The sequence below is a fragment of the Colius striatus genome, chromosome 14 (assembly GCF_028858725.1).
Source record: "Colius striatus isolate bColStr4 chromosome 14, bColStr4.1.hap1, whole genome shotgun sequence".
NCBI lineage: Eukaryota > Metazoa > Chordata > Aves > Coliiformes > Coliidae > Colius > Colius striatus.
In genome coordinates this window covers 4130103-4155867 of record NC_084772.1, presented here as the reverse complement: position 1 = coordinate 4155867, position 25765 = coordinate 4130103, and the positions used below count along the sequence as shown (strand labels likewise).

The 25765-nt window shown below is 39.4% G+C and overlaps 1 long non-coding RNA gene across 1 annotated transcript; it reads right to left on the bottom strand.

The window, feature by feature from the left end:
* Positions 1–1338: 1338 nt before the first annotated feature.
* Positions 1339–25624, bottom strand: LOC133626755 (uncharacterized). The gene is made up of 3 exons (XR_009819753.1): positions 25473–25624; positions 10073–10163; positions 1339–1504 (listed from the first exon to the last, which is right to left on the bottom strand). It is a non-coding gene; the product is annotated as an uncharacterized LOC133626755 (long non-coding RNA).
* Between the last annotated feature and the right edge of the window lie 141 nt (positions 25625–25765).

Genomic DNA, 25765 nt, shown 5'->3' with positions numbered 1-25765 from the left:
TAAATGCCTCTCAGCTGTGGTCTCTGCTGCTCACCTGCAGCTGCTTGAAAAGCAGTCCTGAGACACACCACTGTTACAGAAAGGGCAAATTCCCAAAACATCAGAGATTAAAACTTACACCTGTAACACACACACACACATATATATATATAGATAGACACACATACTCAAAATGTTTTCAGCAGTAGATTTTTCTGGCATAGCTGAATTTACACAACAGCTGTATTTTCCTCTGTCAATGCATGTGTAGAATGAGGAGAATAAAAACCTATTCACATATTCCTTTTCGTTAGATCCTTTGGATATAGTGTTAACAAAGCAGCATAAGAGGCCATTCATTGTGTCCATTAAATCTGTATTAAGAACCATAAAAATACACTGACTTAAAGTGTAAGAACTCTTCCTCTTCTCCCAACCTCCTCCTCACCACTAAATCTATCATGGGTGTGTTTGGGGGGAGATAGTGTCTGTACATATAAAGGGAAATACAGATTTTACACGTTCATAGAAACAAAGTAGCAGTCTGCTCCAATTCAACTGCCTTTGTGAAGGTGCCATTTCATAGCCCTAGTATGTAGCAACTTCATACAAAATGGCATTATAATTAGAAGATTATTGTAGAAGATCATGCATATGACATATTCTTGCCCAGCCTGACATATATTGTCCTGGGCTTCAGTGTGCTGGCCCAGAAAATGCCAATTCATATGTCCTTTATGATCTAAGGTGAATGAAAAAGGATCATAATTCACTTACAGCAACAAGTCAAATGAAGCAAGTCCTGCTCATATAAATGTCAAAGGCCCTTGAAAACTTATTTGCCATCTATGCATGGTATCAAAGGCTAGTGAACCCAACAGACTGTATGCTTTTCACAATTCTATTAGCTCATGTAATAAAATGTAGTATCGTTTCCTGGAAAACCCATCTGATTTATACTCTCAGACTGCTTTGACACATATCATTCTATGGTTACTAAAATACCTAAACCACTCTGGCTAAATGGTCTTCAAACATATCCTGAAATGTTTAAAAGGAAATTTTAAATACATGCTGGCCTTTCTGAGTTTTGAGACATTTTCAAGTACCACATTGTGCAACTGGTTTCCCATTCACCTCATTCACCTTCTAGTCACAACTCTCCACCTCTCTGCATGTAACCCTTAATTATACCAGTGTTATTGACCTAACAAATTTGAAGTAATGACACCGTGTGTCTCCTCAGAACAGCAACAGGATCTACTTCCTGAAACACGTGGGGCAAGCCCATGTACACTGAGCATTAGCAAAGTTAATTTGTAACCAAGATCTTGCTGAAGAGTTACTGCTCACCTTTAGCTTTAATCCTGGCAGGCGTATTCATAGAGGTTTGTGTTTGCAGGTTCCATACAAGGTCTCATCAATGTAACTGAGTGGAGAAGTTTTATAAAGATGGACATCCATTCTGATGCAAGTTCAGTATTGTGATTATTATGTTTGTTTCTTTTTAATCAAACAAACAAACCTGTAAGATAGATGGTTTTACAGTTAGATCACATGAGAACATTGAAGAAGCTCATTCAATGCATTGTCCTTGCAATGGATGAATCTGTAGTTGCAGTTTCATTCTTACTATACTCAATATGCAGTTCCACAGATCAACACAAAGACAAAAAGAACACCCTTCCTGCCCCCCTTTTGCCTTTGCTACATTAGTATTATTATTATTACTAAAAAACCTCATGGACTCAATGTCCTCATCACTGAAGTCCTTTTGTTATAGTCCAATAAAAGCATCATGAAACGGAGACATGAGATCTGGAGCAATACCCTGGCCACACTCAGACCTACAGCAATCCTTTTCAGGGGAGCTAAAAGTCAACTTCCCTTTCTAAACTTGTATAATTTTCAGAAGTTATTTTTCCTCATGAATATTTTACTCATCAGTTAAAAAGGAGACACTGATAATGACATTTAACCTTGTAAAATAGTTTGCAATGTCCGGTGAAAAGTGAATTAGCTTTGAACCCAGGTCTAACTTCAAGATTAACCATGCTGGTGGGGCAGGGAGGTTGGATCAAGACCTTCACAGGTCTCTTCTCACCAAAATTATTCTGTGGTTCTAAGAAACAGAGATGCTGAATGAAGAGACTGTGGAATCTTAGTGTTTATCTGCACAATAGGGATAGCAGTAAACTCTCTGTGTGCCTCAGCATCTCCAAACTGATAGGAAGCAAAAGATCTGTAAGTAAATGTGAAAAGACATAGAATTTTCTGGCATCGTTTCTTTAACAGCAAATGAGTGGGAAAGGGTATGGGAACAACTGCTGAACAGTGTTCTTTGATTGCTGTCCAGATGTTTGGGGAGACTGGATTTTTTTGGTCTGCCAGGTAGGTCTGTCATGATTATAATGCAATAATTTCCATTGAGCTATTTACAAGAGCTCAGCAATATGCAAGTGTGCTTCAGAAAGCTGGGTTCCAATGAATTGCCACCCTGCAGATGCCAGCTTCATCAGACCATACTGAAAACACTCACTCAGAGTCCTGTGTTAGTTGGATACATGTCTATTGACTCAGACCTAAATTAAAACATACAACTGGTGACTAAGCAAGATAAATAAAAATGAAATTACTTTTCCTATTATTTTACATCACTTCTCTCCTTCGTGGGATGATAATCACGCCGGTGCCTTAATCATACAAAGGTTTTATACCTGCTCAGGTCACACTGGAGTATAGACATATGCTGTTTAGCCAAAATACTCCACGTTACAGGTAGCAGGCTTTTGAAAATCTAAGCATTTACTTTTTATCAAATTTATGGATGGATGTGTGCACAGTGGTGCATTAATATTAGTACATTAATATTAGTACAAGTTTATGTTGAACAGCTTACAACAAATACACAGTGAATTTAGATCTCTCATTGGAAAGCATCCTTTTCTTGAAATGATTTACACAACAGTTTTCTGGAATTAGAATCACTGAAATGTTTGCTGGTGGAGTCCTCAGGGAGCCCTCTTGTCCAACACTGTACCCACAGCTGGACTGCTACCAGTACTAGATGGAACCAGTCAATGCTTTGTCTAGCTATGTCTTGAAAACCTCTGTGGATGATCTGTTTCAATGTTGCACTATATTGCTGATGAGAAACTTTCTCCTAGTGCCCAATCTGATCTCACTGCTAAATTTTTAAATAATTCACTGCAACTAGTTGAGACAGGATCTGTGGTAAGTTAGGCAAGCCATGTGATACCATTTCTGTTACCTAATGAGATGAATATGCAAGTACTTCCTGAACCTCTCAATCTACCTTACCTTTGATTGAAGATTCATTTTGTGTGAAGCTTTACTGCCCTAGAATCTGCCTACATCAATTTTTACTGCAATTAGCCACCTTTTTACTAGCCTCAGGTATAATATGAAAATGGAAACTCAATGAACAAATATTATTTCTGTGGCAGATTTTTAAGCAAAATGATATTCAGCCTTAGATTAAAACACTTCTATCACTAACCCATCCTCTCTTTGTCCACTGAAAGCATATAGCAGTTTATTAGTCTATTAGTGTGACTGCACTCCAACAGTAAAACATTTGCTGTTTGATATGAGTTGCTTGTTACATCAGCTATAAAGGAAAAAGCTCACTACCATCATCCTTGCTACCACCAGAATCACACTTTGGCAAAAAGAGTAAATGCATACACTGATGACACAATTTGCTGCAATAGCTAAAAGCTAAAATGATGGCTTTCACTCACTACTGTTTAAATGCAATTAAATAGAATCATCTTATTAATTTATACAGAGTAAAGTTTCAAATTAGTTTGCATGTTTAAAGCTCAAGTGGATAAACCTCATATCATCTTGTGAAAAGATCAAGTGCTTAACTCCTCATAACAGAAAATAAGTGACCTGATGTGTACATGACACATTTAGTCTGGGCCATTTTATAGTTTAATAGCCCAACTCAGAGACTTCCAGTCACAGCAAGAGCGAAACAGGAAACCCAGTAGTCCTTTATTTTTTTAACAAGAGAATTTTTACATTCACTCCTTCAATTAATTGGTAATATTCAGCCTACCATATTCCCACACATAAACGCATTCACACTGTATATTAGGAAGTTCTCAGCAGTTCACGCAGAATCACTGATGTTTCAAAGTGAGACAGCCAAAGCCATTTGGAACTTCCAATATACAGCTCCAGTCACCTTGAATACAAATACAAAACCCAGGCAGATAAGAAATGAACATGTAGCTACCTGCACAGAAAGGCCTGCATGCTATGGGCCATCCTCACTGGGAGGTGACAGTCAATTTTGCAGCATAGCAGTGACAAAAGAACTGGTCATCAAGTGAATACAAAAGGCTGAACACTGGGAGTCCAAATTGCTCAATGAAAAGCAACTGTACGAATTACACAATTAATGATGAATTTATGCAAGTTCCATTTTCTCAGGCTTTACTGACAACTGCTTGATACTGGCCTCATGAGAGTATCTTGGCAGAAATTACTAAGCTCTGGCTTTTTTATTCAGACTGTACCACAGGCTCTCAGCTGACTTAAAAACCCTGATAAAAAAGGAGGGTGTGTTCTTATAACATTTTGTTCTTGTTTGATTTAGTTGCTCTGATATTTAACCTGTTTCTTCATTAAAATTTAATTAAACCTATTCTATATACAGATATGCTAATACACATCTTTTTCTCACCACAGTATAAACAGAAGTAAAATATAAATGCAAAACTTCAGCAAAATTAACCACCTGTTGGAGTACTTAGGCTTTAAAAACATTTCACTGAAGTATTTTGTATGATAAACTGATGAATGCAATTATGTGCATCCAAAATAGACATGAGACCTATAATTCAGTATTTTCTTGTTCTTTCATCTTGATTATGTTTATTTTGCTCCACTTCCTTTCTACCACAGCAAATCCCACCTTCAGTTTAACCTCTGAGCATAGCTGAGCAAATATCCTTCTTCCTTTTGCCTGATGATTTTATATATAGTGGAAGGAGACAGAAGTAGTGCCCTGACTGATACGTTTGGCTGATACTAGAGAGTGACATGAATTCCTGGGAAGAACTGCTCCCGGTGAGCAATGAGTTGTGCCCTTCCCCTTTCCAATGAGCTGGAGTTGTGATAACTTACCATGACAGAGCTGTTTTATAAGTGCCAGCACTACCACACCTCCTTTGCACAACCCTCCGATAACGGGGCACACCCTTGTTTGACAGGAAATGTCACCCTGTGTTCAGTCATTCCTTGGTTTTCTCAAGTAATTACTTCAATCATAGTGTGACACAGTTAATATACCTAAGATTTTGCTTTTTCTACACTGAAATATATGATGGTGAGGAAAAGAGCCCTGGGGCATACACAAGAGAGTTGCTTGGCACATCCTGGGAGGGGCTACACAGTGAGCAGAGTGAACCTACTGATTACCCTCTGGGTGCAGTAGATGTCTAGGACTTGATCTTATCTTTCAACTACTCTTTTCCATTCCCTAATGATGTGCTTTGTATGAGGAGGATGCCAGAGGACTCCAATCTACTCCTTCACTATTTTCCAGATAGATTAAATCCTAGTATGCACAAACATACTGGCAACTGATGAAATGGGACTAGTTGGGAATTGGTGGGTCTGCCACATAGGACAAGCTGTAGATTTCATAATAAAATATGTTTGACACAAATGTAAATTTCGGGCATACCTGGTTTATCCAGCCTCAGCTTTTCATTCTCATCCCACACTTGGCTCTTTGTCCCCTCTGTCCCCTTCAGTCCTACTGTTTGTGGGGCTACACAGTGAATCAGCTTTGAAATTCTGACCCAGTTTCAGAAAGCTAGATCTGATTCAGTTAAAACCAAACAGAACACCACACCACCACGTTTTGGTACAGTATTCTCTAAGAGGGATCCATTCTGTTATTTCACTCAGAGGCTTGTCCCACAAATGGTTATCCTGGCAAAAAATAAGACAGTGAATCATTGGAATGGGAAAATAAAGGGGTACTGCTGCCTTCTGGTATCATGAATCCATGGCTTTAGGGCACATTAAGCTTTTTGAGGCCAGTTACTAGCACACACCTGCAGCTGTCACTAAAGGCAGTCAGCTTGGCTATCACTGGTACAGATGAGTCACATGGAGTAGCATTTACACCTACTTTGCATAGACCTGCTTGTAAGACTGAACATCAGATCTTGTCTCTTCAGATCTCTGGATTACTTTCTATCTATGCAGGAATCCCTGTCTGAAGGTGTACCTACAGCAGTAAGAAAGCACACTTTTGCTTTTGCTTCCATGTAGATTCCTAGAGAAAGGAACACTGCCTATAAATTTTATTCTTGCTAGCCAGATGAAAGTACCAGCAACCTGCCTTGTGTAACAGTTGAACTTGTGCTGGTCAACTCCTGGTAAGAACAAACAATTTCCTTTGGGGAAGAAGAGGCAAAAGGACTCAATAACAAAGGGTGGAGATTTTGTTTAGTATTATAGTATTATAGTTCTGTACCTCTCAGTGCAAGATAAGCCACTCTGCACAGGACAATGACACTTTTAATAAATGATACACTGCTTTTTCTCTTATTTAATATAATGTCTGTGATAATAAGGTAAATTTATTCTCTTTTTCTCCCAACAGATCTTTCAAAAATGACCTTAAAATCCGATTCCTTTACATTGGTATTGAAAGCACAAGATTGAGTCTATCCAAACAGTGTGAATCTGTTGCATGTAGGGGAACAAAGGTGGAGCCCACCACCTTCAATCAGCTGCCTTAATCAAAGACATGTGAACAGCTTCCATTCTCAACTTTTGATTTCCACAAAGCCTGTTTGTTTTACTTAAGGCTAGTTTTCTGCTCTCCTGTTACCATGGAATTGCCAGGGAGCTAAGCCACACCTTTATGCACATACTTAACACTTCCTGCACAGTGCAGCCTTAAGAGCACTCTCCTGTACTCCAGAGAGATAACTGGAGGTGAAAAAGCATAAACAGCTACATCTTAAGATCTTGTCTGTCTGGCAAAGCCAGTGCACATCACCTGCCTTTGTGCTCTTCATACAAGTTTCACAGTTCACACAAGGTTTTGAGGAAGTGTTTACCATGAGAACTATTTTCCAAAAGTATTTGCTGCTTAGGATACTGACAATGTCTTTCCTGCCCTTTCATCGGTTTGAATCCAGGTGCTCCATTGGTGGCTGCTTTGTGACTAAAAGAAAATGAATTGCTGGGCTCCTCTCAAATCCCCCTGGGCTGATATATACACTGCATTAGAGTAATGGTAGGCTGACTGGTAGTTCCAACAGACAGGATAAGGGTTCATTATATGTAAACAGCCCTCTCGTGCTCTGAGGCAGCATCACGGTGTAATTGCTTGCATCCTCTTTTTTTTTTTTTTTCTGGTTGATCTCTAATTTAAATTACTATATACAAATATTTGTCAGTCCTGTTGATGCTCGGTGTTTATATGAATCTCAGAAAGCTGTTGTGTTTCTTATTGTTTGTTGTTGGTTGTTTTTAACCATAGTGCACTTAAAGAAGCAGTTTTTAAACTCATACATTCAGTACTATAAAAAACATAATAATCAAATCACGGAACTCACTGCTGAAACTTCAGGTGCCTAAAAATGCCTAAAGCACACTGAACATTCATACCAGAAACCTTTCTGATGAATCATTCTTGTAGTTTCATAGATTTCTCCCCTTTACCCTTCCCTCTGATTCAGCTTACAAAACCATCTTCTGTTTTATTGCCACTGCATAGTGCAAATGGGACTTCAGCTTACCACTAAGTATTTCTTAGCATTTTTGTGACATATTATAGATTACAGCAGCTTCTAAGGCTTGGGTGGATAGTAACCATGATTAGTAAGTTACAGTTACTAGTACAGCAGAAAGGTGGAGTAGGTGTGAGTAATTGTATTCTGTGGGAACTTAACCAGAATCCTCCAGCTCATGGGCACCAAAGCATTTTGAACAGGCTGCCTAGAGGGGTTGTGGAGACTCCTTTCTTGGAGGTCTTCAAGACCTGCCTGGACATATTCTTATGTGACCTCATCTAGGTGAACCTGCTTCTGCAGGGGGCTGGACTAGATGATCTCTAAAGGTCCCTTCCAACCCCTACCATTCTATGATTCCATGAATTAAAAGAAAAGACAGAAAATCAACAGCATTTTAATGAAAGTTTCCTTCAGGATTTCTTTAAAGAGGAAATAATTTATAGGTAGACTATAGAAAACTAAGAAATGGGCATCAGTTACTTTATTGTTACTTTTGCTTTTCTAGAATGAGCCTGAAGAACACATTAGGATGACACAGTTGAGGATGCATCCTCATTGCCTCCAAGAAAGTCTCCACAGCAGTCACAATATACTACTGGGGGTTGAAGGGGAAGGAGGTCGTGAGCATATACATAATGAAGCAAAACTAGTGGGTGTAAAATAACAGCCAGCTTCATTTGTTTGCACAGTTTATCTGTAGTAGCAACCAAAGCCCCAGTATGCAAACAACCCTGGCAACTGGGGTGGAGGAATGTATTCTGCAGCTCTGCAAAGATTTCATATGAAGCAATACCCTTTTACTGAGATTAGCTGCCTTTCTCAAGACTGGGCTCAAAGGGATTTACAAAACCACTACATACACACAGAGTCATTTCTTCATTGTTATATGGACAATACACTGCATAAGACAGACTTTGTTTTTTTCTTGTTTTTTGTAGAAGAGAGAACATCCCTTTCTTAGAAGGATCCTAAGTGAGTGGTAATACGTGGGTTAAACAGGCAGCATTGTAAAATCTAAGCTGTAGAAAAAGTAATCCTATGACCACTGACAAAAAGTGTTCAGTCTGTTGCAGGAAAAGCCAATAGTTCTCTAAGTCAGGCCCACGGTTCCCTGTACTTGGGCACCAAGTATTCATTGTCAAGTGCTGCTAGTTAATGTTAAATTTTCTATTCAGTTTTCATTTGTCTTTCTAAGACACAATCAAGGCTAGATGACAAAAAATATTTGTCACATTTCAACAGAGGATTTGGTTTGGCATTGGGCATGCTGGTTTGTGCCACAGTTGAGGAACATTGTGAGGCAAAAGATATGTATTGGAACACTCAACCTTATAAAGCCTCAGTTGCTACCTTCATTTTTAATGTGAAACAAAAACTTCACCGTATATTAAGTGAAACACCAACGAGTTTATTTTGTTTGGTCCACTGAGACAAAACCCAGCAATTTCAAGAGCTTTGTTTGTACATGAAGGAAAATCAGAGCTCAGTGACGTATTGTTTCATTTCTTTAGCCCTTTAGAGAATAAAGACATATACTAAGGTAATTTATATATGAATCACTTCAATGACTTCAACATCAGATTTCAAAGAATCAACATTTAACAGTTCAGTTTCCTAATCTGTTTCCTAGATCAAAATACATTTGAATAGCAAGCTCACCAGAATACATGCTGTCACACCAGAGACATACAAATATCTGTGCATATCTACATGCACAGAAACATAGATCCTTTGTTATATATTCATTTTAATTCCTCACCTTTCTGCTCCCTCAGAGTTTTCAAGCTCAGGTGAGAGGCAAACACTTGCTCTGTTCTCTCATAACATTTATGGCTTCCTCAATCTGCCTTTATTTTTTTTTCATACTTTTTCTCTATGAAGAAATGAAATGCAGGATAGTAGCTGAGTATATATAGTAACACAGAGTTATCAGATGCCTGTGGAGATCACAACTTTTCCACCATAGTATTAACAATACAAATTAAGTATGTATTTAACACACCATTCACAACACACAGTCATTACTGTGTCCCCCTTCCCCCTAATGAAGTGACACTTCAAAGACAAACTGCCTTAGTGGGGTGAAATTCACACCTGCTGTAATGTCATTATACACTTAATACTTTAATATTTGATTTGAATGTGACTGTCTCATTTCTCTACCAACATAGGACCCTGTACATAGGACCCTGCCTAGGAGACATGCTCCTTTCACAGAAATGCTTCTTTATGATACCTTTCCTCCACTCCTCCCAGTAATGCCTTCATGTTTAAGCAGCTTCACTCTGAAGTTATGATACCTATGCAACTGTTGCTCCTTCTGTAGTCCTTAATTGCTCTCCATCTGGGTGATGCTGTTACATACTCTTCATAAGGCTGCACCTTGAAAACCTAATAAAACAAAGTTCATGTCAGTAGAGCAAGGACTGCTTCTGAACGCTTGACTAGCTTTTTTCCATATGTTGATTACAAAGTACAGATACTACACAGAATGGGGTTTATAATCTCTTATCTGTCTTTGTTTTTCTCATTACACTTTCCTCTGTGTACACACACCCCAACACATGGCCACAGTTGCAGTCCATGTGCCTCAATTTGATATCTTTGATATACCCAAAGGCATGACTGTCAGCATGCTGTGAGGACTCAGAAATGCAGGATATCTGCTCCTACTTGGAAGAAGTGTGAAATGAATATTTTAGCCACAATTCAAAAGACATCTGCTTGACAGGGCCTTTGGAGGGGGATGAAGACACGTTTCCATTGATTAAGAATGCAGAAAAGACCTTTGTATATATTAATTAAACTCCAATGGCAGGCTTTACTCCAAAGCTGATTTTTTTTTGAGGCAAGTCCAGGATCCCAAATCTGATGTAAACTACATTCCTGCAAAAGACATTGTATTTCTTACCATTTGCACTCTTTCTCAACAAATTTGGTTGTGACATGACAGATGTTAGGTGTGGAGGCAGTGTTCAGCACAGAGTTAACGTGCCACATTGAAGTTCAGCTACTGCTTCCTGCTAAGCAGACTCAATATAAATCAGCAGATAAAAGACTCTAGTGGGCCTTGTAAAAATTCACTTATTAGTCTTGAATAGTACATGGATGAATTCCTGTTGAAAGTTAAAACAAGAAAGGAAAAGCTTTTATTGCCATTGTTCTTTTTATATAAGCCAGTTATATTACACCTCTTGGACTTTGGCTCCATCCTGAATGCATTGCTAGCATCATGTTTGATGTAGCCTGCTCCTTTGCATCATACAGATCCATTCTATTCCACCACAGGGGGATGCACAGTCTGTGCAGGTTTTAAGGTAATACTTGTCTCCATTTTAATTTTGAAAATTCCCAAACTGTGTCCTTTGCCCTTGGCTAAAGGGTACAATTATATTAATAGAACATAACTGTCATTTAATCTCTGCAAGACCACACACTGGCTTAGGCATGCTCTGAAAAGCTGAAATTAGTGTGGGAGGCCCTTAAATAGACATAATATCATGATGCAATTGTCTTTGGCCATGAAACTATGAACCTCTCATAAGAAACACTCTGGAAAATGGAAGTGGCACAGTATGCCATATCAGTGCTCTGCAGTTACTGTCTTACCTTCAAACCAAATGGTAAGTGCTATAGTCCTATCAACTGAACCAACCATGGATTTTCTCCTCATTCAATAATCCACACTGATTTGTATGTTGTTCAGGAAACCGTAGAAGGATGTAACATTAAGCTTTTCCTAAATTACTTCTGTGGTTGGACCACTGTGCTGATCAAACACCATTCAGATTTGCAAAGTCAGTCTTAAACGATTAACTTCACATGGAGAGATTCTTGCTTTTGTTTGTTTTACGAAGCATTATAGAAGAAATCTCTGCTCTACAGTTGCATAATGTCTTTTGCCTTCTCTTTGTCTTTGATTCCTTCAACTTAATTCTAATAAATCTCCTTAATGTCTTGGGAAGATGACAGTCCAATTCTACACCCAATCATTAGACCTTTCCCCCAGGTTTGTGTGTTTGCTGGACCAATTTGAATTTTTTACCTTGAAGACGAGTACCAAAAATCTAAAAAAATATAGGGGGCATGTTCAAACAGTAATAAGTCTCACACTTCATATGCACTACAAAGAAAACCACAGGATAATAGACACATCCAATTTTAAATATAAAATATGTATGTTTATACACATATAATAATGACATGTGGGAATCAGATACAAAGACTTTCATAATCTAGAGGTGATAGACAGAAGCCTTGAAGAGTCCATGGATATTCTTTCCCTTTCCCTTTTTAAACAGGCATTTTTCTTTGTAGCCCACCCAGAATTAGATCACCTTTGAACATGTTCTTAGGCATTAATCGTGCAACACACCCCAGCAAAGAGGACAAATGTGCTGCTGTTGCAGTTGCACTGCTGTGCAGTTTGTCTCAACAAAGGAGGAGAAAAGGAGTTTTCAGTTTATTAGGAAAACAAAATTCTGAGCCTTTTTGTCTTGAATTGAGGCTCCAAAAAAACAAAAGGAAAATTTTACAGTCCACAGGAAGGTTCAGCAGTAGCAGAGTTTGTTAACAGAAACACTACATCACGTATGTTACATATCCTTGGTTTTTTGCTCAGTTTAGCTTTCAGCATTACTACCTCGGCCCTTACAGGTGAATATTATAGCATCCTCTGCTCCAACATTTTCTATATGTAGATCAGGGTAGTCAAGCTATGATCCAGAAGGCAAACACAATTCATGACTTCATTCAGCTTTCATGTGGCCTACAGCCAATCATTTTTCATATTTTGTGTGAACTGTAACTAGTTAACACAGAAGTATGTCCTAATAGTTGGTCTGCCAAAAGTATTTGAAAGATCTATTCAGCCTGAGATTAAGGAAAATGTTTCTAGATCTGGTATAAATAAAGTTTGCTCTGTGAACATTTTTATCATGTGAAAACAAAGAGATATCCCATTTACCTGTAAGAGCTTCTACTGCCGAAAGCACAGCCTTCTTGGGTCTACTGTCAGAAAAAGCAGGTACATGCTACCTAATTGCCTTCTGAGTAATCTGCTTCAGTTTTAACAGCCAACAAAGACATTTTATGACATTTGGGATGCAGTATGAGGCGGCATTCATACGATCCTTTCTGCTGCCAGAAGGCCTTAGTAGTTCTGCTGCTCAGAAATGCTCCAGATGACAGCAATAAACTCCATGGGATATGGGTAGTAGCACAGTCAACAGTCTCAGCAGCATTGCTAAGAGAATGATGGACCAGAGTTTAAGAAACTGCTATACATTGCTCTGCCACTTTTAATCTTAGTGGGCATGGTAAGATTACTGCAAAACTGGGTATTTAAGTCCCTGTAGGTTTTGGTTTGTTGCCTCATATTTCCAAGAGAAACTTTAAAACTTTAAAAGAGGTGTGCCTAAGTCTAAAACTTTAACAGTTTCAATAGTTATCAGGCAACAGGGTCACCTGACCACGTGCACATCTCAACTCAATTCTGAACTCTGTTCAGAAAAATCTTTAATTTGATACTTGCCTTTTCAGGCAAAACTTCTGGACTCCATTTTTTAAGTGAAATACCAGAGCTAAGCTGGTTTGACAGCTTGCCACTGCCAGAAGTGGGAGGTCCTTCTTGCTTCCTCACTCTTCTCTTTCCCAGCTTCATGTATCCTATTTCTGTGTACCTGCTGTGGTTGTAGTCAGAGTCTAGCTGAGACAATACGACTTGTTAATTCACCAGTAAAACATCTTTTAGTCACCAGGCTGGCTTTGTTCTACACAGAGTCTGTTATTGTCAGAGCCTCCATAAAAAGAGGGGCATACACTCAGTACTGAGAGTAGTCTCCCCCTTTAAGCAAATTGCAAGCCTGACAAAGCTATGATGCAACATCCCTCTCATTACTGACACATTGTAAAAAGCTGATTTTGTGTTTGTAAGCAGGAGTTTTAGACAAGCTTTGGTAAGTAACTTGCATTTTTTTACTATTTTCTGAAGGCTTGTCTCCTCAACCATCCCTCACCTAAATTCAGTTGCAGTTCCACAACCTTTTATTTCTTTCTCTTTAGGAGCTGGTGCGGGCTGGAAATGCTTCTTTAACCAGAAGCTGCTTTAGCAAGTAGTGCAGCAAAGAAGAATGATCATGAAATTACACCCTGCTAGGGTCCTTCAGACAAATACAATGTCAGGATCAGAGGTGACATCAGAACAGACTTCCTTAAGGTGTCATAACTAAAACATTATGGCAGACATCCTAATCAGTTTAGTACAGACCATATTGATCTAGAGACATACCAATTATTTCCTTCAGCTGTAAGTACAGAAGGAGACAGAGCAATAAAATGAGATGAAACGGGAAGCAGACAAACTTCATTAGTCAATGGGTCACACACTCTGAGCTACTATATTGAAACAGCCACAGCAACTATTTCAGCCTCTGGGTCTTTCAACTTTTGGAATGTTACATTTTCAAATCTTTTTAGATTGACAGCTAGAGCACAGATGGAACAGCTGAGGAAAATGAATAGTACAGCACTATCTTTGAACTTTTTGTACCATCAACGTGTGACAGAAACTGATCTTGGACAAGAATGTCAGTGTTTGTTTCCCAGAATATCTCAAAAACCTGATGGTATGCAGGACAGAGCTCTTCAATGTATCACACACACAAGCATATGTATTTAGAATGTGCCCTTTGGGTAGTTCTGAACATGCATCTTTTGCAGCATGCACAGACATACCTTCCCTAACAGTTGCTTTCTTTAAGTATCATTTTAGTCTGCTATGAAGTGATTCAGAAGGGACTCCAATCTGATGGCTGGAATAGTCATTTTAGAAACATCCTGGCCCTATTTGTTAACCAGCTCTTCTCATGAATAAATACCATATAGACAGCTTCTTTCCTCCTCATCCCACCTTTTAATAACAAAAGCAGCCTCGGGCTATTGAGCCTTCCCCATTACCCCTTAATCTCCAGGAAACAGCTTCTTTCTCAATTGCTGTTGCTTCGCTAATACAACGTTTAACACCCCAGCTGAGGCAGCTTGAGCTACTCTACACTTCTGATTCTACTGTCCCCTCAGCTCCAAAATACAAAATTTACTGTCAGGGAGGTAACCTGACAGAACCTCCATTTGGGGAGGTCATTCTATAGTTCACATCTGCCTCTTGATACTTTCTTCTTCCTTTGAATCTGCCTCTAGATTCCAGTAACTGCAATTAATTTCTATGATGTAGTTTATTCTGACCATCAGAACTCGTGACATCTATACTGTTTATGTTCTTCTTGGCTGGAAAAGTCCTATATAATGTTTTTAAGTTTAAGGAGCTGGGGTTTAGTACAATACCTAAAATGATTCCCTGTATGACCTTATTAAACACCAAAATAAAGTATTCTGTTGACAGAACTACTGAAGAGATGGTAGTTCCAGTGACGAGAAAACAATTTCTCTTTCTCATTTGAGCTTAAGAAGGAACTCCAGTAGATGAAGTAATGGAAACACAAAAGGATTGATGGGTTTGTTAGGAACCTTTTTCCCAATAACTTGCATTTGTATTTATACCCAAACACAGATTTCAAGTGTCTCTCATATATCTATAGACACACTTTTTTTCCCTATGCAGTTATTCAGAAGGATGGCATGGGATGAAATCCCTTGATGTCATTGCTGGAGTTCTAACCTGCTCCTGTGCATGTATTTTTTTGTTTTCCCATGAATTTCATTGAGTAGAATGGCCTGTGTGTAACAGAAATAGCATCAGTCAGCAAGATCTCATCTTCAACTGTCAACCCTTATAACCAGCAAATAAACTGATCAGAAGTCAGAAATCTCCACTTTTTAAAAACTTCTTTCCTTGTAAGTCTCCACTATCCCAACCAAGAAGAAGGTCTTGCCTTTTAGGCAACTGCTCTGGTATTGTTTTGCTTCAATTGTGCACATGACCTGGCTCACCCTCCCGGAGGGCTGAGGCTGTGGGTTGCGTCTCTTGAGCAGCCTCTAGTGTCCCACCAGCGAAGCTGCCCCGGGCTGCAGTGGCAGCAGGTCCCTCCCTGCTCGTACCTGGCACAGTGCTCTCCAGGATGCTCTCGACCACATGCTGGCCTATGAGCCGGAAAGGTGGTAAAAAAGGATAATAAGCCAGAGACCTTGAGCTCTGTGCCATAAAAGCTGACCCTGAAACATTTACATTCTGGTAATGGCTTACAGGAAATGCATGAAATCAAAGCAGAAAAGGAGAAATAGCCCCAGGGTGTGATTTGTCCCAAGTGCAGTATGGGGGAGGAATCAAAACATACATTTCTGACAGTGATGTGAATCTTATACCTTATGGATCCCTTCTTCAAAGACACTAAAAGCTCCCCATAATAAACAGATGCAAGATTCCCAAGACATCTCATATTCCAATGTGAAAGTCTTCCAAGAATTCCCGTTCCACTCACAACTGCAAAAATCTACAATTCGTGAACCTACAACACTCAAGCAAATACAGCAACTGCTCACTTGTGCACTGTGTTAAGTCCTTTTAGGTGTTCTTTCATTTTAGTCAGAAGAGCTCTGTATAGGAGATGCCAGAGTCACAAAACAAGCTAGAGTACTTTTTGAAATCTGTAGGAAACATCAGGTGAAGAGATGGAGGCTTCAGGTATGATCTGAAGATCAAAACTGAGCTTATTACTGGGAATGATAAGCACCAGTCACCTTCTAAATGCACACTATTGGGAGCTAATTTGTGACACCATGTCAGAATTAGTTATTGAAACAGCATCTGACCCATGTAGGGCAGGCAACAGAGTGCTGGACATCTTGTAGAAAATGAAAGTGCAAGAGTAGTAACTGATCTCCCAGCTACCCACATTCAGACACTGGGTAGTAAATTAGTCCTGTTGCTAGTCTTTTACATATTTATCCACACTGGAGTGGCTGGTGCTTCCCTGATGGAAGAACACTGTATATGTGAGCAGAACGAGGCAGCACACAGGAAAGCAGGCAGTGAAAGAAACCTTACATTTCAGGTCAGAACATTTATTACTGCCTCCTAGTGCAAAAAACAGCAGCTCTTCACACAGTAATCCTTCCTCATTCAATAGATGGTCCATAGAGAATACAGCACCAGAAAGAAGACCTGAATCCAAGTACACAGACTTCACAGGTAACAATCCCAATCTAGTTCTTACCATATAGTCCCCCCTTTCATTAGAACAGTATGATTTACCCCTCCTTTTACTCACTCGGGAATAAACTGTAAAGCAAGGCATTTCAGAAAGGCTTTTTCACTTTCTGGCTGTAATGGCAAGCCTTAAATGGACAGATTCAGCTCAGCTGGAGCTTCCACCCATGTATCATCCTTACAGGCCCAAGAGCCCCTTTCAGCTCAGCCCTTAGACCCTGATTCCTTTCCTTGGCCATGCTGTACATGTACCTGAGTCACAGGTAGCTTGTTTCTACCTGTGTGATATCTGGCTGTCTCCTCCTGATGCTGACTGGAACTCCCACAATAGACACTGGCTTGTTAACTTGTTTCACCTGGGACTGTTGAAGGATCATGATCTCACCCAAGTATTGCAGGACTACCCCTTGCTAGCAAAGGGGTGACCTGTGCAATAATCACCTGTGCTACCCCCTCTCAAACACATGGAGCAGCTCCCTGGCAGGGAGCTCAGGGCAGGAACAGCTTCCAGGCCTGAGCTGAATCAGAGCTTCTAGACTAACTTGCCCCAGGTGACGCTGGTCAGAGCAATAAAGGCCTGGACATAGGTTCTGTGTATAACTTAGCATCATTCTACACAGTTAATTTTTCCTTAGTAACACTAAATCCTGTATTTTAAAATAAACCAGACAAATACTAACTGATTTGCAGTTACAGCCTGGGGACAATGCTCTCCAGTTTTGGAAAGCAAGGGATGATCATCTTATGTTAAACATTACCACTGACTTCTTATTGTTGAAAATAGAAATCATTTACAAATGGGCATTAATCTTAGTGGTAACAGGTAAACTGAGATGATCAGAAATGCACACTCACCATTTGAATGAAAGTTGTCTGAAATACCTTTATCTCAAGCTCTGAGGATGCTGACTATTTGTAAATAAAATGCAAAGGGTAAAAAGTATAGAGAAGACAGAATCAGACTTTTCTTGGAGGATAAGTAAAAGGACAGAGGATCAAGCTGCAGAAAAAGCCATTCTGATGCCACATCAGGAGATGCATTTTTCACTTTGGAGTGGTCAAATGTCCACACAAGGACCCAGAGAGGTTGTAAAAATCTCCATCATCGGATAAGTCTTGTGTAACTTCATTGTAGCAAAGACCTCCAGAGGTCCCTCTCAACCTATATTCTACAATTTTTCTCTCAGTAAAATCCACAGGAATTATTACATGCAATAATCTCTGAAGAGTGACACTCAGCTAACATTTAATTCAAAGAGAAATTAACATGCTTGTGTATTTTCCTGAAATCTTCTCTTTTTTTTCTTCCAAAACAGAACAGAACTGTCATTTGTGACTATAGTACTCTGGATTAGGAATGAAACTGAAATGTGTAATTACAATGTGCAGCAAAAAACATCTTCAAATGTACAACTGCCTCTGCTTTCTTGTGAGGTAGGAGATGACCATAATTCATTGCTTGGCTCCAGTGGTATCAGTGTAACTGGTTTACCCAGTATTTCTGGTTGTAGTTCATATGTAACCTGCTCAGGATAATTTTAGGAGCTCTCAGAGGTCAAGGGTAAGAGTCAATCTTATTATTTCCAGCAGGCTCAAATGAATTGATCATGTTGCTATATGAAAATAAATGTTGCTGGGCAAAGTTTAAGATGACTCCTGCATTTTGTAGTGAAAACATCAGATTATTTTTCTGCCTTGTCTCCTGTGTGGGAGCTGGGTGAATGTCAGGATAAGTCTTGGAGAACTCAGGCACTCAGGCACTGAAATAAAGAATAAGCCACAAAACAAACAAAAAAGAAGGCTTCATAAGGATGAGCTTTCAATGAGAGTAATGTATCTTTAGTTTCCTAAACTTTATGCTTCTTTTAAAGAAATCATTGAAAGTGTCAAGACAGGGAATCAAAAGCCATCACTGACTTTGCTTGTAGTGGAGGCCAACCTGGGAAGCACAAAGACAGTAACTTTTTTACTTTGGGGAATCTTTTATAAATCTTGGCTTTTGTTTAGTTTTTCTGGAATGTACAAATAAAAGAGAGAAAAACAAAACCCCAAAAATCATTTTTTCAGACTGGCAAGGTAAAGAGGGGGACATCATTAACTATTATCAGCCACTTCAAACCCAGTTAGTTCTCATGAGGAAGCCAGCAAAATTCCTACTTTGTTCCTCTATGTCAAACATGTCCTGAACCACCAACACTCTCTTCTGTCATAGAAAGCAATCCTCAGTTTTCCCAAACCTCGAGCTACTGTAAAACCCTGCTCCTAGAAACGTGTTCCTCTATCGTATTCCACTGAGCAATTCAGAGCAAGCTTATGGGGGAACAGATTTTATCTGAGAGCCTTCACTTAAAATTTCTGTGAACCTCAGTGAAATTTTCAGAAGAGATTAATACAAATTCTTCCTTATGTGCCTAGGTAAAGAAACAAACAAGGCAATCTGCAGATATACCTGGTACTGGCACAGGGAGCACTCAGTTTGCCTTAGAGCTTCCTAACCCACAATTGCATTGTAACTACTTTTACCTTTCTTCCTGTCTTACTCTCTTCTCCTCTTGCAAAGGATAGTAATACCCCTTTACCTCTTCCTTCTCTGGCCTAAGGACAGACCTATTTCCTGTACTGATGGTAGGGTAAGAAGCCCTATGGTTATCCAGACAGGTGATGGTGCAGTAATCAGAGCTGCTGCTCACTGCGCTGATAATTGCACCATCCAAGCTTGACAGTCATCCATCTCAGCTAATCTCTAGGTTTTAACTGAGCTGAAGAGGAAAAAGAGCTTCTGGGTGATTTCAGATTGTCTGGCCAACACTGGTAAGTGCAAAAGAACAGAGAGATTCACAATCTGATGTACTCATCTATATATCATTTAGAGTATAATAAGATTAGTGTAATCAAGGGTGATATTTGGTCCTTTGTTATGGGTAGGAACTGAATTACTTTGTAATTACCCTTGTGGCCTTCCTGTTGATGGTTTAGAACCCTGAGCCTGATAAAGCAGCTGTGTGTACACATAGATAGGCCTTCTGTTATGTTAATTGGAATTACATTTATTTATTTGGTCCTCAACTACTTCTGAGATTCCTCCATATTAAGTCTGTGAAGTAAAAAGAGAGAAACTCTTCTCAGAGTATCATCCAGTGTAACTGGATGTAGCACAGATTGCTTTTCAGAACTCCCCATTCCCCCAGTTTGTATCACCCACCCTTCAGTAAAGCTGGAAGTTGGAAACCATACTCCACTATCTCAGCATATCTGATATTTTGCCTTTTTTCCTGGTTAATCACTCAGCAAATGGTTCATCACACCCAAAGTGCTGCCATCCAAATGTTTCTGGCAGGAACACGGGTATTGGTTTCTTTTTATGGGTTTTTTCCCATTTTTTTAACCCGAGTCATCAGAAAATTCAAAGCTGAAAATTAATTATTCATTTAAACCAAAAATCAAAAGGGACTCTTCCCACCATTGGAACTCTCCCCACGTTCATCTGTGACCATTCTTCTCCCTAAAACTTTAGGTTGCATGTGATGAGTTTTACATTTAAACATATGGCAAGGTTGGAGACCTGGAAAAGAGTGTTTTCACTACTCTGAGATCTTTCCTCAGCTGCCTCCTTTTGGTTTGGTGAGTTTTGCAAAGTCTCTAAAAAGGTCAGCTGCTACAATATGTTCTGTAAAGCTGATAATGCATTGAGATTCAACCTCTGTTATTGGTCATGTTGGCCTAAGAATCTCCCATAAAGTAGCAAGAAGATATAACAGGAAATATCATTTAACCATTACCACTTAAGAGCTGTAAAGTAATCTCAGTTTCATTTCCTTTGCCACTTAAACCTTATATGAAACCTTGGGCAGAGCAGTAAACATCCATGCCTCTGTCCTCTCCATCTGAAAACCAGGATTTGTTTTCTTTCACTAGGAGCAGTTTTGTGAGCATGAGTTCAGTAACTCAGGGAAATGTTCTGAAATTGGCATCCTGCCTCAAGTATTAAAAAAACTGGACAGCATTTCTTTAGCCATCTCCAGTTTAAGAGAGAAATCCTTCTGGCAATGAAAAGTCTTTATTAGAAACCAAGAATTGGAATAAAGCTTCTAATTAATGAAAGATTCCTGCTTGAAATAATAAAATCTTTATTGATAACAGCAGCCCTCACTGGGCAGCAGCAATGTGAGCCTATACCTCTCCATGGAATTGGTTCAGCCAGTAAAGGCAACCATCTCCTGCAAATGAGCTGCACTGGATAACTGGCTAATAGTAAGCTGATAGTGTCTTAAGAGTTACAGACACAGCACCAAACAACAGCTTGTCTGCAAGGTACTCATCAGAAAATGCACAGATCCAACATACCTGGACCTTGAATGCTTCTTCCTAGTGAGTGCAATAATATGGAAGGAGTGAAAAGAAAGGAAGGACATAGAATCCTGTGAACATGCTGTACTGTTCTTGACACACAATGCTAGTATTCAGGTACACTGAAAAGAATTATTTGCTATTCCTTCAACAGGGACCCCAGGAGCACCATATTACAGGGAAGTAGCTACAGAGTGTGCTGGATCAAGGAGAAAGCAGCTCACCAAAAATCCAGAAGCAAAATCTGAACTGAGATGAACCCCTTAATGACCGCAAACACTGATCATCTGGGTGGATCAAAGGGGCCTGTGGCAAAACTTTCATTTTCCCTACGATGTTCCATGATCTTTGTTCTGCCCAAGTCCTGTGGATCACAATAGCTTTGTAACAGGAGTGATGTTTCCCTTGGGTGGGGACACAGAAGACTGAGCTGTCTAGGTTTTATTTATTATCTCCTCCCCAGCTAGCCAGATATCACTAGTCAAAACTTGTTGGGACTGACTTCTAGATTTTGATGGTCAAATCTGCAAGTTAGGGTGTCTGCATATTAACTGCTCTTCATTAGGCTTTTGCTGCCTTTCAGTGTATTTCTGATGTCTTTGTCATATTTGGACTACTCAATACTATCATACTACTGAATACTATCATCTGAAATGACATCTTACTGGCCTCTACTCCCATGCTACTGTCTGCTCATAACAGCATGGTGTCACCTGTCTTGCTTTTCCACATGGGCAGTTTTACAAAGCAATTACAAGGCACACACTGTTTATAGGATCTGCTGGTGCCATACTGAAACGTGGTCACCCTTGAAGTGGAAGTCAGCTGCCCAACTTCACAGTGGGAACTAGTAACACAGATATCTTAACATAGAAAGCAGAGAAAACCTTGTCTAATTGAAATTAGAGGGGAGACTTTAGGTAGGAAATGTAATTATCATACTGGAATTTGGCAAGGACATCTGGACTGACCTTCTTTCATAGCAAATTAGGGACTTTTGATGACTATAGGGAAGAATGAATATGACTCAACGTTTGGCAAAGTTTCTTTTTCACTAAAGATCAAGAAAACAAGAATCAGGCAGCATGGCTTTGTGCTCTTTACTTGCTGTCCTGCACTGCTCAGGGATGGATGGATCTCCATGTATGGCTGGATCTTGTCTTTTAGTGCCATTTGTACAATGGCATTATTTGATAAGAAAAAAAGAGATCAGTTATATAAAGTAGAGAGCATTTTTATTTGGTAATTTTCTTTAATTTGAACCTGTCACTAATACTGGTGTTACACCAGAACTAAATTGGTGTGGCAATTGGAGAATAAGACCATCGCCATCACAGAATCAGGATTATCTGCCTTATTTTCCCTTCTCAACTGAGATATCACTTATAAGCTCTGACCACTCAGATGTCTTTATGTTACTGCCTTTATACCTGCATTTATTGGGACCCACATACCTTTTAATATAACTCTGCAGAACTGGTGCTATTTTCTAACCAAAACACTTCAGGTGTGTTTCTCTCCTACGCCCATGCCACAGATGAGACACTTGAAGTTAACTATTTAGGCAACTAAGTAATCAGACAGATGCTTGAGTTTAGGATGCAGATGAAAATATTGTTCCTAGGTATACACCTCATTTGTGCTGCACACAGGTTCAGGTGCCTATGGATCAGACTCTGACCCACCATAGTTTCAGAATATCTTGCTACAAAGTGCAATCCAGGAGCCTTTGCAGTTTGGACTAACAAAGAAGCTAAGCTTGACTGATCCTGCCTCTAGATCTTTGCTGAGGGACAGCACAGTTGTCTGTGAAGCAGCTGTGAAGCTTGTGAAGCAGTAGCTGTACTGTTGCAATTTACAATCCAACACACTGAAGATAAACATCACAGATGTCAGTGTTCTTTAAGGTGGCAGACTGCAAAATGTAGAAAAATATGCCAAAAATATGCCAAAAGTCAGCTGCAGCTGCGTGAATGTCTGCAGCATTCCTAAAGACCAGCAAGGTGGAGAGTATGGCTGCAAAGTGTCCCTGCTCTTGAGTCCATGCTGCCTGTCACCTTCTGAGTAGAGGCAGGGGCAGATACACAGGTCTTGTGAGCTGGCAGAAGGCAGGCTGGACGAGATCAGTAAACCAGATCATTAAACCAAATCCTGAGCAAAGCTCTGAATAGAAACAAGTATTTTTCTTTCCATTTTAAGCCTATTTGGGCTAATTCACATATGAAAATTAGTGATCATCGATGGGGAAAAAGGAAAGTGGTATTTAAAGTATCTACTTAATAATTCCTCTGGTGGCCTGAAACTCTAAACTCTCAAAAGCATCATCCACTTTGTTCATTCTGGTTAGGATTCTAGCAAAAGATTTTTCAGCTGATTCTCTTAATTTGCATCCTGAGCTGACACAAAAGGAAGAGCCAGCTTCATTGTGAGCCTGGCTAAAACTACTGTTGAAGCAAGCTTTTCCCAGCAGCAATTACTCACTGCAACAGACATGTTTTTACTTACAACCTAAGATGCACCAACCCTGCCCCAAGGGGAGAATAGCTACTCCTCCTGTCAGCATGCAAATATGTTTGGTATGTTCAGTCACATTTACTGGAAAGCTTGTGATCCCACTAACAAAAAGATGAAGGTTTCCCATTACCTTGAGACACATTTTCAAGAGATCAAAACAGTGGACCAAAGGGATACTTTCAAACTGGGAAACCAAATCTGCAAGATTCTCCACTTCTATACAAGATACAAGGAATCTCTAAAAAATGTTTCTATTTTGAGATTTGAAACCCAGTGCAGCCTCAGGCTGTTAGCTCAGCCTCAGTCAAAATGTCAACTTGCCTTCCAGTGGCACAAGCTTCATGTTGTTAGATCATTTCATAACATTTGCAAACAATATCTCATAAATCCAGAATCATTAAATAATTGAAAAGGTATTATTTGTGCGAAGTTAAAGAATAATTCTGCTATCATTTCTTTGTTCTTCTCATTTCTTGATATCCCAGGCTGGTAGGCTATGATATTCTCACAAGGTAGGAAGTGCTAGGAAAGTCTGCCATCCAAGATCTGGGAAATTAAATTATTCAATATCTGGACTCTCATGGAATTGTGGGATGCTGATGGGATCATGGAACAGAAAACTGTTCAGTAGTCTTTTCTAAAGAGGGTTTCCAGCCTTCTAATTTAGGCAATGCAAGAGTTCACCCACCAGAACTCTGGGGGCTGGAACAGCAAACAAATGAGCTCATGTCCATTTTTTATTTATCAATATTATATTTCCCTTTTTCTCATTTGTCATTTAACCCCAGAAAAATTGAATATCATCTCCATTCTTCTCCCTTTCTTTCCCAATAAAGATTAGAGGGTACAGCAGTGGGGTACAATAACTCATGCTGTGACTGCAACCGTTAGTGTTGTTCTTACTGTAATATCGTAATCCTGCCTTCCAGCTACAGTAAATCTTGGTTGGTGCATACATGTAGCTTTCACTATCAAAAGAAGACAAGTAACTTAGCTTTACTAGACAGATTTTTGATCCTACCCTGGAGACCTAACTAAGAAAGATCTTTTAAAAGTTGTACAATTACATTCTTAAAGGCCAAATCTGTCTGCAGAGGAAATAAAACATAATCTGCAACAGTCCAGGCCAGATTTAATCACCACATCTTTTAAACTCCATCTCTCAGACGATGCTGAAAACCAAAGGGTCAGTTCAGCCAGATTTTTTTTCTCCAGGAAGAACACTTAAGGTTAAGTAACATCAATGAAACATTGTTAGCATCACAAACCAGATTGTAATCTGCTTCCTATTTCAAGACTGACAAATTTCCAAGCTTCCTCACTATCAACGATTTGTTCTTATGGCTCTGGCCCTTCAGACTGGTGATCTGTACTTTGTGCTTACACTTGAGGATGAAACAGAGATACTTTTCAAGGTCATTGAAAAGAAATAACCTGAAAATGTGTACTATTTACACTTGCATCAAGAAAACAAACAGCATGCATCTGTAAGAAAACCAGGCAAGTAGTGTCCCAGTTCTGCTGCTTTTAGTACAACTATCTGGTTGGTTAACTTGATGCCAATTCATGGGTTACGTTTATGACCGACTACCCTTGAAATATCTGCTGCACTTTAGTGGCTCCCATACAAACAATACAGCACATTTCTACACAGAAAAATAAGTGAAAAGATTTACCTTTTGAATGCTCAAAGGCAGAAATTGTTCTGACATTTTGTGTTGTCTGTAGCAAAGTCTGTTGAATGAGTTCCCTGCCTCCATTCCAGGGTTTGGCACCATGGTTCATACAATGGCTTGTGGGGCTGTACGATGAAACATCTCAAGAAACTGTGCTGTGTTAAAAATATATATATTTTTTAAAGGATATTAAGGGTTAAAATGACCCTAAGAAAAAGGGTTCTTTTAAACACAGATTATTTACCTGATTGCTTAACCATGTAGGCTCATAAACAGTTGTACTATTACCACCG